General features: G+C 46.7%; 1 protein-coding gene across 8 annotated transcripts in view; it reads right to left on the bottom strand.

Annotated features, from left to right (window-relative positions):
- Ninj2 (ninjurin 2) overlaps positions 1-11584 on the bottom strand; it is a 135676-nt gene that overhangs the window by 26896 nt on the left and 97196 nt on the right. Inside the window, exon 1 of one of the 8 annotated variants that reach the window (XM_013520274.1) lies at positions 4491-4734. The exons of the other annotated variants lie outside the window; for them this stretch is intronic. The gene's annotated coding sequence lies outside the window, so the exon portion shown is untranslated. Of the gene's footprint in view, positions 1-4490; positions 4735-11584 lie in introns of those variants that run through there. 8 annotated transcript variants of the gene reach the window in all.

Here is an 11584-nt window from a genome sequence, read left to right as displayed (position 1 = left end):
ATTTTCCAAACATGAAAGTAGTAGAAATCACAACAAAAATGATTAATAGATGTCAGACATCTTAAACTTCTCCTACAGGAAAAAGTCTTCATTTGATCTTAGCCAAAAAGTCATTGAAATCTTCTTAAAAGAAAAGATATATTACAAGTATTATAACTTTATATTCTGAACAAAGCAACATACTTCGTGCCTATTAAGCACATTTATGACCCCAATTTTCTAAAATAAAACAAAGTACTTTTATATTTGCACAGGGGAAAAGTGGAAGGTCAGACACTAAAACTTTAGCTGTGTAGGCTGTGGCTGCTGGATAATGCCTGGTCCACCACTGGGGTGACCTCAGGCAAGTCAGCCTTTCTGCCTTGGTTTGCTCATGTGTACCCTGAAAATAATGGTACAGCCTTCTGACAGGGCAGTTGTGAGGACTTACTGGGTTGAAGTGTGCAAGTGCTTACAGCAGTGCCTGGTACTAGTAAGTGCTCAATAAAAAATCGTGGTGTTGGTATTATTACCCTCTGTCCCACAGAGGGGCGTTTCCACGGTGTCTGCCAGGGTACCACGGGCTGTACTGAGAACACAGTGACACAGAGGGACACTGACACTGACAGGCTCAGCAGGCATAAGGAGTGGACAAGGAGAACTAAGTCAGGCAAAACACTGAATAAGGGCAGTGCCCATTATCTACGTCACACAGAACCAAGGAGATGCTGTGGGCAGAGTCCCCGGCGTACGAGGCCTTGGCCTATACTCTTTTAACTTCAAAAAGCCGTGGGCGTTCAGCAGAAAACACTTGCATTTGTGACTTCTGCTCCTTTCCCGGCGGGCACCGGGAAATGCTGCGCGCACTCACTCACCAGGCAGCGGCTGTGCCGCTGAGCTACATCCCCGGCCCTGGGCGCACGCACTCAGAGGCCCTGCCCACCCCAGCAAGGCGCGGCATTGCTAAGCTCTCCCACTCTGAAGCTTGCGTAAATCCAGGGCCTTTTTTCCCCTTAAGACAGAGCCTCTCATGTTGCCTAGGCTGGCTTTCAATTCATGACCTTCTTGCCTCAGCCTCCTGAATATTCAGCGTCTTTTGGACTTACTGATATTTCAACTTAAAAGATGCGTTTTTGAACATGAAACCTCATGCTAAGCAGAGAAGCATCTGAATACGTCATAAACCCAAGAAGCCCCAGAGAGACTCAGGATGGGTCAAAGCAGGGCCAAGTGAGAGTCCTGCTTCTCTTGGCACTGGCTGACACTGCACGGGGGAGAATTTATAATATCAGTCAGGGTGGTCACGAACAATTCAAGTCCTCAACCCTCCGCGGTAGGCAGTACCCGCGACAGAGCCCAGGGCCTGGACACCAGTGCTCTACGGGGAGCCACGGCCCATCCCTAAGGGCTCACAGGAAGGAGCGCTTGGGAGCCTGAATCTCTGAGAGCAGAGCTGACTCCAAGAGTGGGTGTGGGCCAGGGGCACTGCTGACTGGGGCGAGTGGTGGTCAGTTAGAAGCCAGAGGATCAGGGCCAAGGATATAGCTCAGTGGCACACGCACCTGCCTGGCAAGTGCGAGGTCCTGAGTTTGATTCCTGGTAGCAAAAAAAAAAAAAAGGAAGCCAGAGGACCAAAGGACTTTCCCTGATGGAGCCCCTCTGCTCCAACGTTGTGGTTCCGCTTTACAGGACCTTTACTCCCTCCCGCTTCTCCTCCACCCTCTTCTTCCCCTACCCCCTATCTCAGGTGGTGCTGGGGATCAAACCCAGGACGCAGCACAAGCCCAGCAAGTGACCACCCTGAGCCATATCCCCGGCCCTAAACCTTTCATCACACAAAGTGAGCTGTTCTTTGCAGCCCTGGCTCGCCTGTGTAGGTGGGAGGTCCCCTCCAGAGATAATCTCTCATGTAAACACGTTGCACAAGCGCCCGCAGATCAATTTTTCTGACAAGAAATGAGCTCATGAGTGGGTGGGGAAAGAGAACCGCTCGCGTGGGGACCTAGGCGCTGACCCCTCGCTGAGATCGGTGAGCACGCGTGTGCGGATGCGTGGGCGGCGCTCTGCTGGTGACCTGCTCCTCGCGTGCCCAAGGCAGTTCCCACGCCTGGCCGCTCCTCGGAGGTTTTCACTCGCCGCAGGTTTTCACTCGCCGCAGGTTTTCACTCGCCGCCCAGCGCACCAGGGGTGAGCGGCAGGACCTCCGGGTCCACAGCCCCGCTCTCCCCACTCGTTGCCCCGACTCTTCCCGGTGTGAGGCAGCTGGCAGCAGGTTCCAAGACGGCCGGAGAGGCTGCCTGAGCTTGCCCCGTCGGCAGCCTGGGTTCCTGCCCTGTGAGCTGTGGGGATCTGGCCACAGGCCACCTGCTGGAGCGAGCTCACCATGACTCAGCCTGGGCTGAGAGAGACGAAGCAAACCGGATCATCAGTTGAATCTGACTCTAGTTAGTCATTCCAGGTGCTCCTAACCTACAGTGAGCTGCTGGCAGCAGTTATCTATGAAGGGTAGAATTAAAGGCATTTGTGTAGTTTTTCTTCAAACGGTTCATGGTGCCCAGGCTGCCTTTGAACTGGTGAGCTAAATAAAGTGATCTTCCTTCTGCAGCCCCTGGGCAGCTGTGATTATAAGTGTGCACCACTACACCTGATTTAAGGGAAACTTAAAATCCTTTTTGCTGCATTTCTACAGTGTTTGAAAACTTTGTGTTTTTTGTTTGTTTGTTTGTTTTTGTTTTTTTGGGTTTGTTTGTTTTTTGTTTTTTGTTTTTTTTTTTTTTTGGTCTTTTTGAGACAGGGCCTCGCTGTGTGGCTTCAGCTGGACTTGAGCTCACTCTGTAGCTCAGGCTGGCCTCAAATTCGCAATGATCCTCCTGCCTCAGCCTCCCGAGTGCTGGTTCCCACGAGATGATGGCTGCTGCTTGAGGTGTGGGGGGGTGCAGTCTCAGTTCTGTGAATCCAAAGTGACTGCAGATTTTGGGCAACGACTGGAGACTTCTGGAGTCGTTGCCCAAAATCTGCAGCCATCATCTCGTGGGAACCAGATTGTCCCCAACAGCAATAAGGACTTCTCTGGAGCCGCCTTTTACAGTCAGAACTGAAACAATAAACAGACTGCAGCTCATCCCAGCAGCTCCACAAAAGCTTGGCTTCTCCTTCATCCACCCGCCAGTCTGATCTCCTCCATCTAAGTGGAGCCTTCGGGCAAGCGCAGATTGTATAAAGCCAAGACGGTGGGAGAGTGAAAAGTCGCGGCCCAGGGCTGGGATCTGCATGCGTGCCAACATTAGAATAAACACACAAATGCGCGTGAACCCAAGGTAATTTAAGCACCTAATCTAGTCAGTTTCAGAGCTTTGCTGGAGCTGGGTGCCACCTTCCCTAAGCTATGTCTGTCTTACGCCTGGATCCTCTTACACTTAGCCTTGTTGGTGATCGAGAGTACTTTGACAGGGCGCGCACTCAGCTCGGTTCTCCTGGTCCTCCTGAGCGGCCCTGAAGACCGGGAGGACCTGCTAGCTTCAGGACAGAACAGCCAATAACGCATTTTTTTGGCAAGGAGGAAAAAAGGGAATCATATTAAAATAAATAGATAAGACACAAATCTTAAAAGTATTGCCTCCTCAGTTAACCTGTCAGTGGATCTCAAAAGCCTTAAAAATGTGCTTTCCATCTGAAGCAGCAGGTCCATTTTAGAAATCTGTCCTAGAAAAACAGGCAGAAATGTGTGCAAATATTTATGTTTAAGAATGCTCATTATGGTAATTTTATTTTTTTATTTTTTATTTTATTTTATTTTATTTTGTCTTTCTGAGACAAGGTCTCACTATGCAGTTCAGGCTGGCCCTGAGCTAACTTTGTAGCCCAGGCTGGCCTTGAACTTGCAAGGATCCTCCTGCCTCAGCCTCCCAAATGCTGGGATTGCAGGCATGCACCACCACACCCGGCTCATTATGGTAATTTTAGAATAGCGGAAATAGCATAAGTAACCATAGGGGATTGGTCAAATAAATTAGGGTAAAATCGTAATATGGGATATTGCCTATTTGATTTTATTGTTTATTTGGGACTGGAGTGGTCCTAGATGCACATACTGAGCTATACTTCTGGCCTGCCTAGTTATAAATGATACTATATAAGATTTATGATGACATGGGTGATGTACAGTTTTTTAAGGTACTGGGGATTGAACCCAGGGAACACTGAGCTAGACCCCCAGTTCTTTTTATTTACTAATTTTATTTTGAAGGGCCAGGGATGTAGCTCAGTGGCACAGCGCCTGCCTGGCAAGCACAAGGTCCTCAGTTTGAGTCCCAGTACCAAAAAAAAAAAAATGCTAATTTTATTTTGAGAAAGGATCTTGCTAAGTTGCCCAGGCTGGCCTCAAACCTGTGAGCCTCCTGCCTCAGTCTCACAAGCCCCCTCTCTTCCTGCCACCGGCAGGCCGGGCTCCCCTGCGGCCGGCTGGGTCTCCGGACTGTGTCCGGGAGCAGAGGCGCTGAGATCCACATTACCTCCTTTCTTCCCCCAGCTGGGGAGTCGTGGCTGCGACCAGGCTTTACTCCCTCAGGTCTGGTTTCCTCAAAGCAGTTCTGGGAGGTCCTGAAGCCGGGCCCCACGGAGAGGCGGGCAGGCTCCTGGGAGCAGCGATCAAGGCTGAGAGAGATGCAGCTTGAGACTCCGCAAAATGGGTAGAGTGGAGAAACGGTCTGAATTAGATCCACGGCAAGAAGGTGGCAGAACTGTGAAATTTCTTTCCATTTTCCCGTGCGTTAGGGTTGTTCTAACAGATATATAATCTTTAAAAAGAAAAAAAAGTCAACCCTCTGGTTTCAAAATGCAGGAAACAAATGTAGAAATTTCTCCAAATCCTTCAAGAGTTCACCCTCCCTCACCCGCCACCAGTGCCAGGCAGGGTACTGCCACACGTCTGTAGCCTGAGTGCATTATGACTGAGGCAGGAGGATGGCAAGTTTGAGTCCAGCCTGGGTGTCTGGGTGACTTAGTGAGACCCTGTTACAAGAGAAAAAGCAAAAAGCAAAAAAAAAAGGATGAGCTAGGGACGTAACTCAGTGCAAAGCCTCTGGGTTCATTTTACAAGAAGTAAGAAAGAAAGGAAAAAATACAAGCCAGACATGGTAGCGCATGCCTGTAATCCCAGCACTCAGGAGGCTGAGGCAGGAGGATCGTTGCGAGTTCAAGGGCTGCCTAGGCTCATAGTAAGCTCAAGGCCAACCTGAGCCACATAGTGAGGCCCTGTCTCAACCCTCCACAAAAAAACCTCAAAAAACCCCCAAAATAAAATACAAACCCCCCCAAAAAAGAGAGATGGAACTTCAGTTGCGATCTTCCAATGTCATGATAATTGAAAACTCTGTATAAGGCGGGAGGGAGGTGCCCCCGTCAGAGATGGTGACCCTGGCACCTCAGTAAGGTCTGCTGCTCTGACTCCACACTGACTGCAACCCAACTAACTCACTGTGCAGCCCACCAAGTATGGTGTACAAATCAGTGGCTTTTAGTATGTTCAGAGTTTTTACAGCCATCACCGTAATCAATTTTAGGACATTTTCACCGCCCACAAAAGCAGCCCTCTACCCACCCCTTTTGGCCGCAGCCCCAGCCTAGGCAACTGCAGACAATCTCCTTCTGTGTGCACAGGTTTCTCTTCTGGACGTGTTGTTTCAGCGGCATATTCCTTGTGACTTTTGCTCTACATGTCTTCAGAGTTCCTCTGCGTGTGGCAAGTATCAATACTTTGTTTCTCATTATCATCGAATAAATCCCTATTGTAAGGGATGTGACGTATTTTCCTTAGCTGCTTCTCAGGTCATGGGGATTTGAGTTGTTTCTTCTTTTTGACTGTTAGGAATAACACTGCCAAGGGCTGGGGATTTAGCTCAGCGGCACAGCGCCTGCCTGGCCAGCGCAAAGTCATGAGTTTGATTACCGGTACTGGAGGAAAAAAAGAAAAAAAGGAATAACACTGCTAGCCGGGTGTGGGGGCACATGCCTATAATCCCAGCACTCAGGAAGCTGAAGCAGGAGGATCACGAGTTCGAGACCAGCCTGGGCTACAAAGTGAGCTCAAGGCCAGCCTGAACTGCATAGCGAGATCCTATCTCAAAAAAAAGAAAAAGAAAAAGAAAAAAAGGAATAGCGTTGCTATGAACATTCGTGGGGGGAGGATGTACACTCAGAGTTGCTAGGTTATAGAGTCACTTTGTGTATATATTTTTGAGGAACTGTCAGACTACTTTCCACAGTGGCTACACTATTTTACATCCTCGCCAGCACTGTATATGCAGTTTTAATCTCTCCACATCCTTACCAGCACTTGTTTATTATCATTCTTATTTGTTTGCTGTACTGAGGATTGAACCAAGGGCCTTCTCACTGAGTTACATTGCCAGCCCTTTTTAATTTTTGACGCAGGGTCTCACTATGTCACTAAGTAGCCTGGGCTGTGCTCAAACGTGCAATCCTTCTGCCTCAGCCTCCCAGAGTTTTGGGATTACAGGCTGGTGCCACTTCACCCAGCATTTTTATCTTTTGTATACAAGTAGCCTCCCAGTGAGTGTGAAGTGGTGTGTCATGATTTTGAATTCATATTTTCCTGTTGCCTAGTGGTGTTGAGCATGAGAGTCTCTTTTCTTTCTTTTGTCTTTGTTTTTTGGGTTAGTCTTACTCTGTAATTCAGGCTGGGCTTGAGCTCACTTTGTAGCCCAGGCTGGTCTCGAACTCACTGGGATCCTCCTGCCTCAGCCTTCTGAGTCCTGGGGTTACAGGTATGGGCCACCACACCCTGTTTTGAGTATCTTCAAGTGTTTTTCTACATCTTCTTTGGAAAAATGTCTAATTCATTCTTTTGCCTATTTTCAAATTGGGTTGTTTTTTCATCATCGAGTTGTAAGCTTTATAATATCTAATATATAATATTGTATAATATTGTATAATAATATATAATATTGTAAGCTTTATAATATCTAATACATAATATATAATATTATATATCTTTACAAAGATATATAATTTGTAAACATGTTCTCCCATTGTGTGGGTTTCTTTCTACTTTTTTCCCTTTGATATGCTGGGGATTGGACCCAGGAATGCCCTAATAGTAAGCTACATCCTCAGCCATCTTTATTTTTTATTTAAAGACAGATTCTCTGTAAATTGCCCAGGCTGGCCTCAAATTTGTGATCCTCCTGCCTCAGCCTCCCAAGTAGCTGAGATCCTCCTGCCTCAGCCTCTGTAGTAGTGTGTACCATCATGCCTGACTAAAATAATTTTTTTTAGTGTTCATGAGTCCTAGTTTATTCTTTTGTTACTTGTGTTTTCAATGTCATATTTAAGGCTTTGCCTTATGAAGACTAATTAATTAATTTATTTTTATTTTTGTATTTTTGAGACAGGGTCTCACTCTGTAGTTCAGCCTGGGTTTTAACTCACTTTGTAGCCCAGGCTGGCCTCAAACTCATGGCGATCCTCCTGTCTCAGTCCCTCAAGTGCTGGGCTTACACGTGTGTACTATAATTTATTTTATTCTAGTGTGTTTTTTGTTTTTTTTTTTACTTTTAGTTTTACATGTAGGTCTAAGTCCATTGTGAGTTAATCTGTGTTACAGTGTGAGGTAGGAGTACAACTTCGTTGTTTCACATGTGGATATTCAGTTGTTCCAGGACCACTTCCTAGACTGTTCTCTCCCCCATTGAATTCCCTTGGTAGCCTTCCCAAAAATCAACTGACGATAAATATCAAGTCTTATTTCCGGACTCTCATTTCTATCCCACTGGTCTATATGTTCATCTTATGCTAATGCCATGCTGTCTCGATTCTTGTAGATTTGTGGAAAATTTGGAAATGGGGAGGGGTGAGTCCTCCAAACCTTCTCACTTTTCAGGACCATTTTATCTATTTTGGGTCCCTTGAAATTCTGTACAAAGTTTAGGCTCAATTATGCAAAGAAGTCAGCAGGGACTTTGTTAGGGACTGCATTAAATCTGCAGAGTGGCTTGGGAAGCATTGCTATTTGAACAACAGTAGAAGGGTTTCTAAAAGTGTAAGTTGTAAGGACAAGGAGGTCGGGGGGCCAGGGATACAGCTCAGCAGCACAGGCGCCTGCCTGGCAAGTGCAAGGTCCTGAGTTCGATTCCTGGCACCAAAAAAAAAAAAAAGGAGGTCAGGAAAGGAAACAGAGCAAGAAGTAAATGACTCCTCCCATAAAAAACTGCAGCTTTGGCTAGGTGTGGTGGTCCACATCTCTAATTCCAGCCACTCCAAAGATTGAGGCAAGAGGATCTTAAATTCAAGTTCCTCCTGGGCAATTTAGTGAAACCCCCATCTCACAATAAAAAATAAAAGGCTGAGGCAGGGAAAGAAAGCTTCTGTCCAAGAGAGGGGCAGAAGTGGGCCCCAGGAGGTTGCCAATGATCTTGCCCTTTCCAGGGACTTTATAGAGCAAAACCACAAGAATAAGTGGGTCCAAAATAGAGGGAAAAAAACGGTTGGGGAGCGCCAGTCTTCTGACTGGCAGCTCGCTCCCTGCCTCGTAGGCCCCCGGAGGGAGGCCCCGGGCGCACGGGGAGCCATGCCACCAAGAGCACTGTGGCACGCCGGCCCTCAGAATAAATGTATTCTGCTCTTAATCTCCGTTGTTCCTAAAATTCAATCTTCAATTTTAGAGAACACAAACTCTTCCTAGATATTGTTCAGGTTGGGAGTTTCTCTTTTCCTATATCAATTATATAGCCAAGTCTGGGTTTGAACTCAAAGTGATCCTCTTGCTTCAGCCTCCCAAGTGCTGGGATTACAGGTGTGGGCCACCACGCCTGGTTTAGAAATTCTTAAATTATTAATTCAGAAAAAAATCCCAGGTCAAAAGGCCCACTACGGTGAATGAGGAAGGATGTGCCTACCCCAAGGCACTCCACTGTGACTTCTCAGAACTGGGGCTCAGAGAGAAGAACCAGGAGACACAGACAGTAGGAAATCAAATGGCATCAGACATTACAGCCGCACTGGAAGCTGGACTCTGGTCAGCCAAGCAGTGTAAGGAGGATCATTGTGAGTTCGAGGCCAGCCTGGGCTACAAAGTGAGCTCAAGGCCAGCCTGAACAGCATAGTGAGACCCTGTCTTAAAAAGACAAAAAAGAAAAGAAAAAAAAAGAAAAAGAAAAGGTTGGTGATGTAGCTCAATGACAGAGCACCCTTAGTTTGAGTCCAAGTAGTAGGAAAAAAGAACCGTTCTTTTCATACGGAAAAGAACCAAAGGCACACAAATGATTTTGGAGGACGCTGGGGAGAGAGGCACAGGTTACTAAGCACTGCAGGAGCAAGGTGGGGAGGAGAGAAAGGGGATGGACAGAGCAGTGATAATGAGTTGGAGGCCAAGCCTGGCTACAGAGTGAGTCTGAACTCAACTTTAACCGCATAGTGAGACCTTGTTTCAAAACACTCCAAAAACCACAACCTTCCGCATAGGTACTGTATGCCACAAAAATAAGACCTAACTGAAAAATAAGCCTAGCATGCTTTCTTCTTTTTGAGACAGGATCTTGCTTTGTAGTTCAGGCTGGTTTTGAACTCAGAGTGATCCTCCTGCCTCAGCCTCCCAAGTACTAGGATCACAGACATGAGCCACCACACCTGAGCCCTAGCATGATTTTTTTTTTTTTTGTCTGAGACAGGGTCTCGCTATGCAGTTCAGGCTGGCCTTGGTCAGCCAAGCAGTGTAAGGACGGTGACAGTCATGGTACTTTGCCAACATTGTGGAAGGAAGTGGCAAGCTGACCTTGGTGGCATAGGCCTGTGATCCTAGCTACTCAGGAGGCTGAGGCAAGAGGATTGCACGTTCAAGGCCAGCCTGAGCTACATAGTGAGACCCTGTCTCAAAATTAAAAAAAAATTTTTTTTTTAAATGGTGGGACACAGCTCAGCAGTGGAGCACTTGCCTAGTACGCATGAAGGCCTGGGTCCTATCTCCAGTGCTGCCCCGCACACAATAAGAAAGAAAAACCTAAAACAACAAAAAAAGGGATCTCAGTTTGTTGCTTTTGCTGTCTTCTCCCCCCATGAACTGTTCCCTGTCTGCCATTGCCGTGCTGGAGCCAGCCGATTATGGACAGAAACCTCTACAAACTGCCCTTGATAAATTCCACAGTCTTGCCGGGCGTGGTGGTGCACGCCTGTAATTCCAGCACTCAGGAGGCTGAGGCAAGAGGATTGCTGTGAGTTGGAGGCCAGCCTGGGCTACATAAGTGAGCTCAAGGCCAGCCTGAACTGCATAGCGAGACCTGTCTCAAAAAGACAAAAAAAAAAAAAAAAAAAAACAAACCTAAACGTAAATTCCACAGGCTGACCTTGAATTTATGATCCTCCTGCCTCAGCCTCCTATGCAGCTGTCATTACAGGCCTGCACCACCACAACCAGCTGAGTAAAGTAATTTTTTTTTTTTTTTTGAGTAAAGTAATTTTTGAGATTCATTTTCCTCATCTGCTTTTTAAAAAGGATAGCAGGACAAGGACAGAATCACCAGCACTGAAGATGTCCAGCCTGCAGTATCTAAGAAGAAAATTTCTCTTTTCTTCTTTCTTTCTTTCTTTTTCTTCTCTCTCTCTCTTTCTTTCTTTCTTTCCTTCTGTTCTTTGAGATAGAGTCTCCCTGTATATTCTAGGTTGGCTTTGAACTCACTATATAACCCATGCTGGCCTTGAACTTGCTGCAGTGTTCCTGCCTCAACCTCCCAAGTGCTGGGATTACAGGTGTGCACCACCACGCCTGGCTCTGTGTTGAAATTCTTAAGTGACACTATGACCAAGTTCATGTCAGAGAATAAAAACTTAGCAGTGGAGAATCCCACAGACTATTCAAGCACCACAGCTGGTGTGTGCAGAGTCATGCTGGAACCACTAGAATGCAGAAGCAGATTTACAAATGAAGAGACAGCAGCATTCTGCTTGAGGCATATAGTGGGTACAAAACACTTGTATGGCCACGTCCACCCAGCGGGAGTATTTGCCAAATGTCCAAAGTTGATACAAGAGGTTGTATCAAAGTTCTTATGGACCCATCTCCTACCAATGTAGAAGAGCTTCTAAATGCTCTCAGGTACACAACAAAACATTCCACTGAAGAGACGGGCTCTAAGCAAATACAACCCAGGCTGCAGGAACAGTTCCGGAGTAAGTACGTGCTGTAGATGGAGGACAGTCTGCTGCTCTGACTGGGGATGCACAAATTTTCAGTGATTGCAATTACCGTCTCATTTATTCATGTTTGTTTCTCTCCTCTGTTCCCCTTCCCTCTTTTTTTAAATCATGTCGTTCTTAAGACTTCTTTTCTGTGCCAGCGTCAGTACAGTTGTACTCTGAAGGGAGAATGTCCTTTCAGGCAGCTCATCCAAGGCAGCTAATCATGCATTGCCCTGGGGTCTCCACGAAGAGAAGTTATGTGACTTGTACTAAGTATTTTTAAATATGGATTTTTTGGAAAACTAATATTTAATATTGCTTCTCCTGCATGGCAAAACTGCCTATTCTGCTATTTAAAAACCCTCTATGAGAGCCAGGCGTGTTGGCGCACACCTGTAATCCCAGCACTTGGAGG

Source organism: Chinchilla lanigera, unplaced genomic scaffold, assembly GCF_000276665.1.
Source record: "Chinchilla lanigera isolate Chin_1 unplaced genomic scaffold, ChiLan1.0 scaffold00053, whole genome shotgun sequence".
In the NCBI taxonomy this organism is placed as follows: domain Eukaryota; kingdom Metazoa; phylum Chordata; class Mammalia; order Rodentia; family Chinchillidae; genus Chinchilla; species Chinchilla lanigera.
The sequence above is the reverse complement of the archived record's forward strand: the minus strand, read 5'-3'. Positions and strand labels throughout refer to the sequence as shown.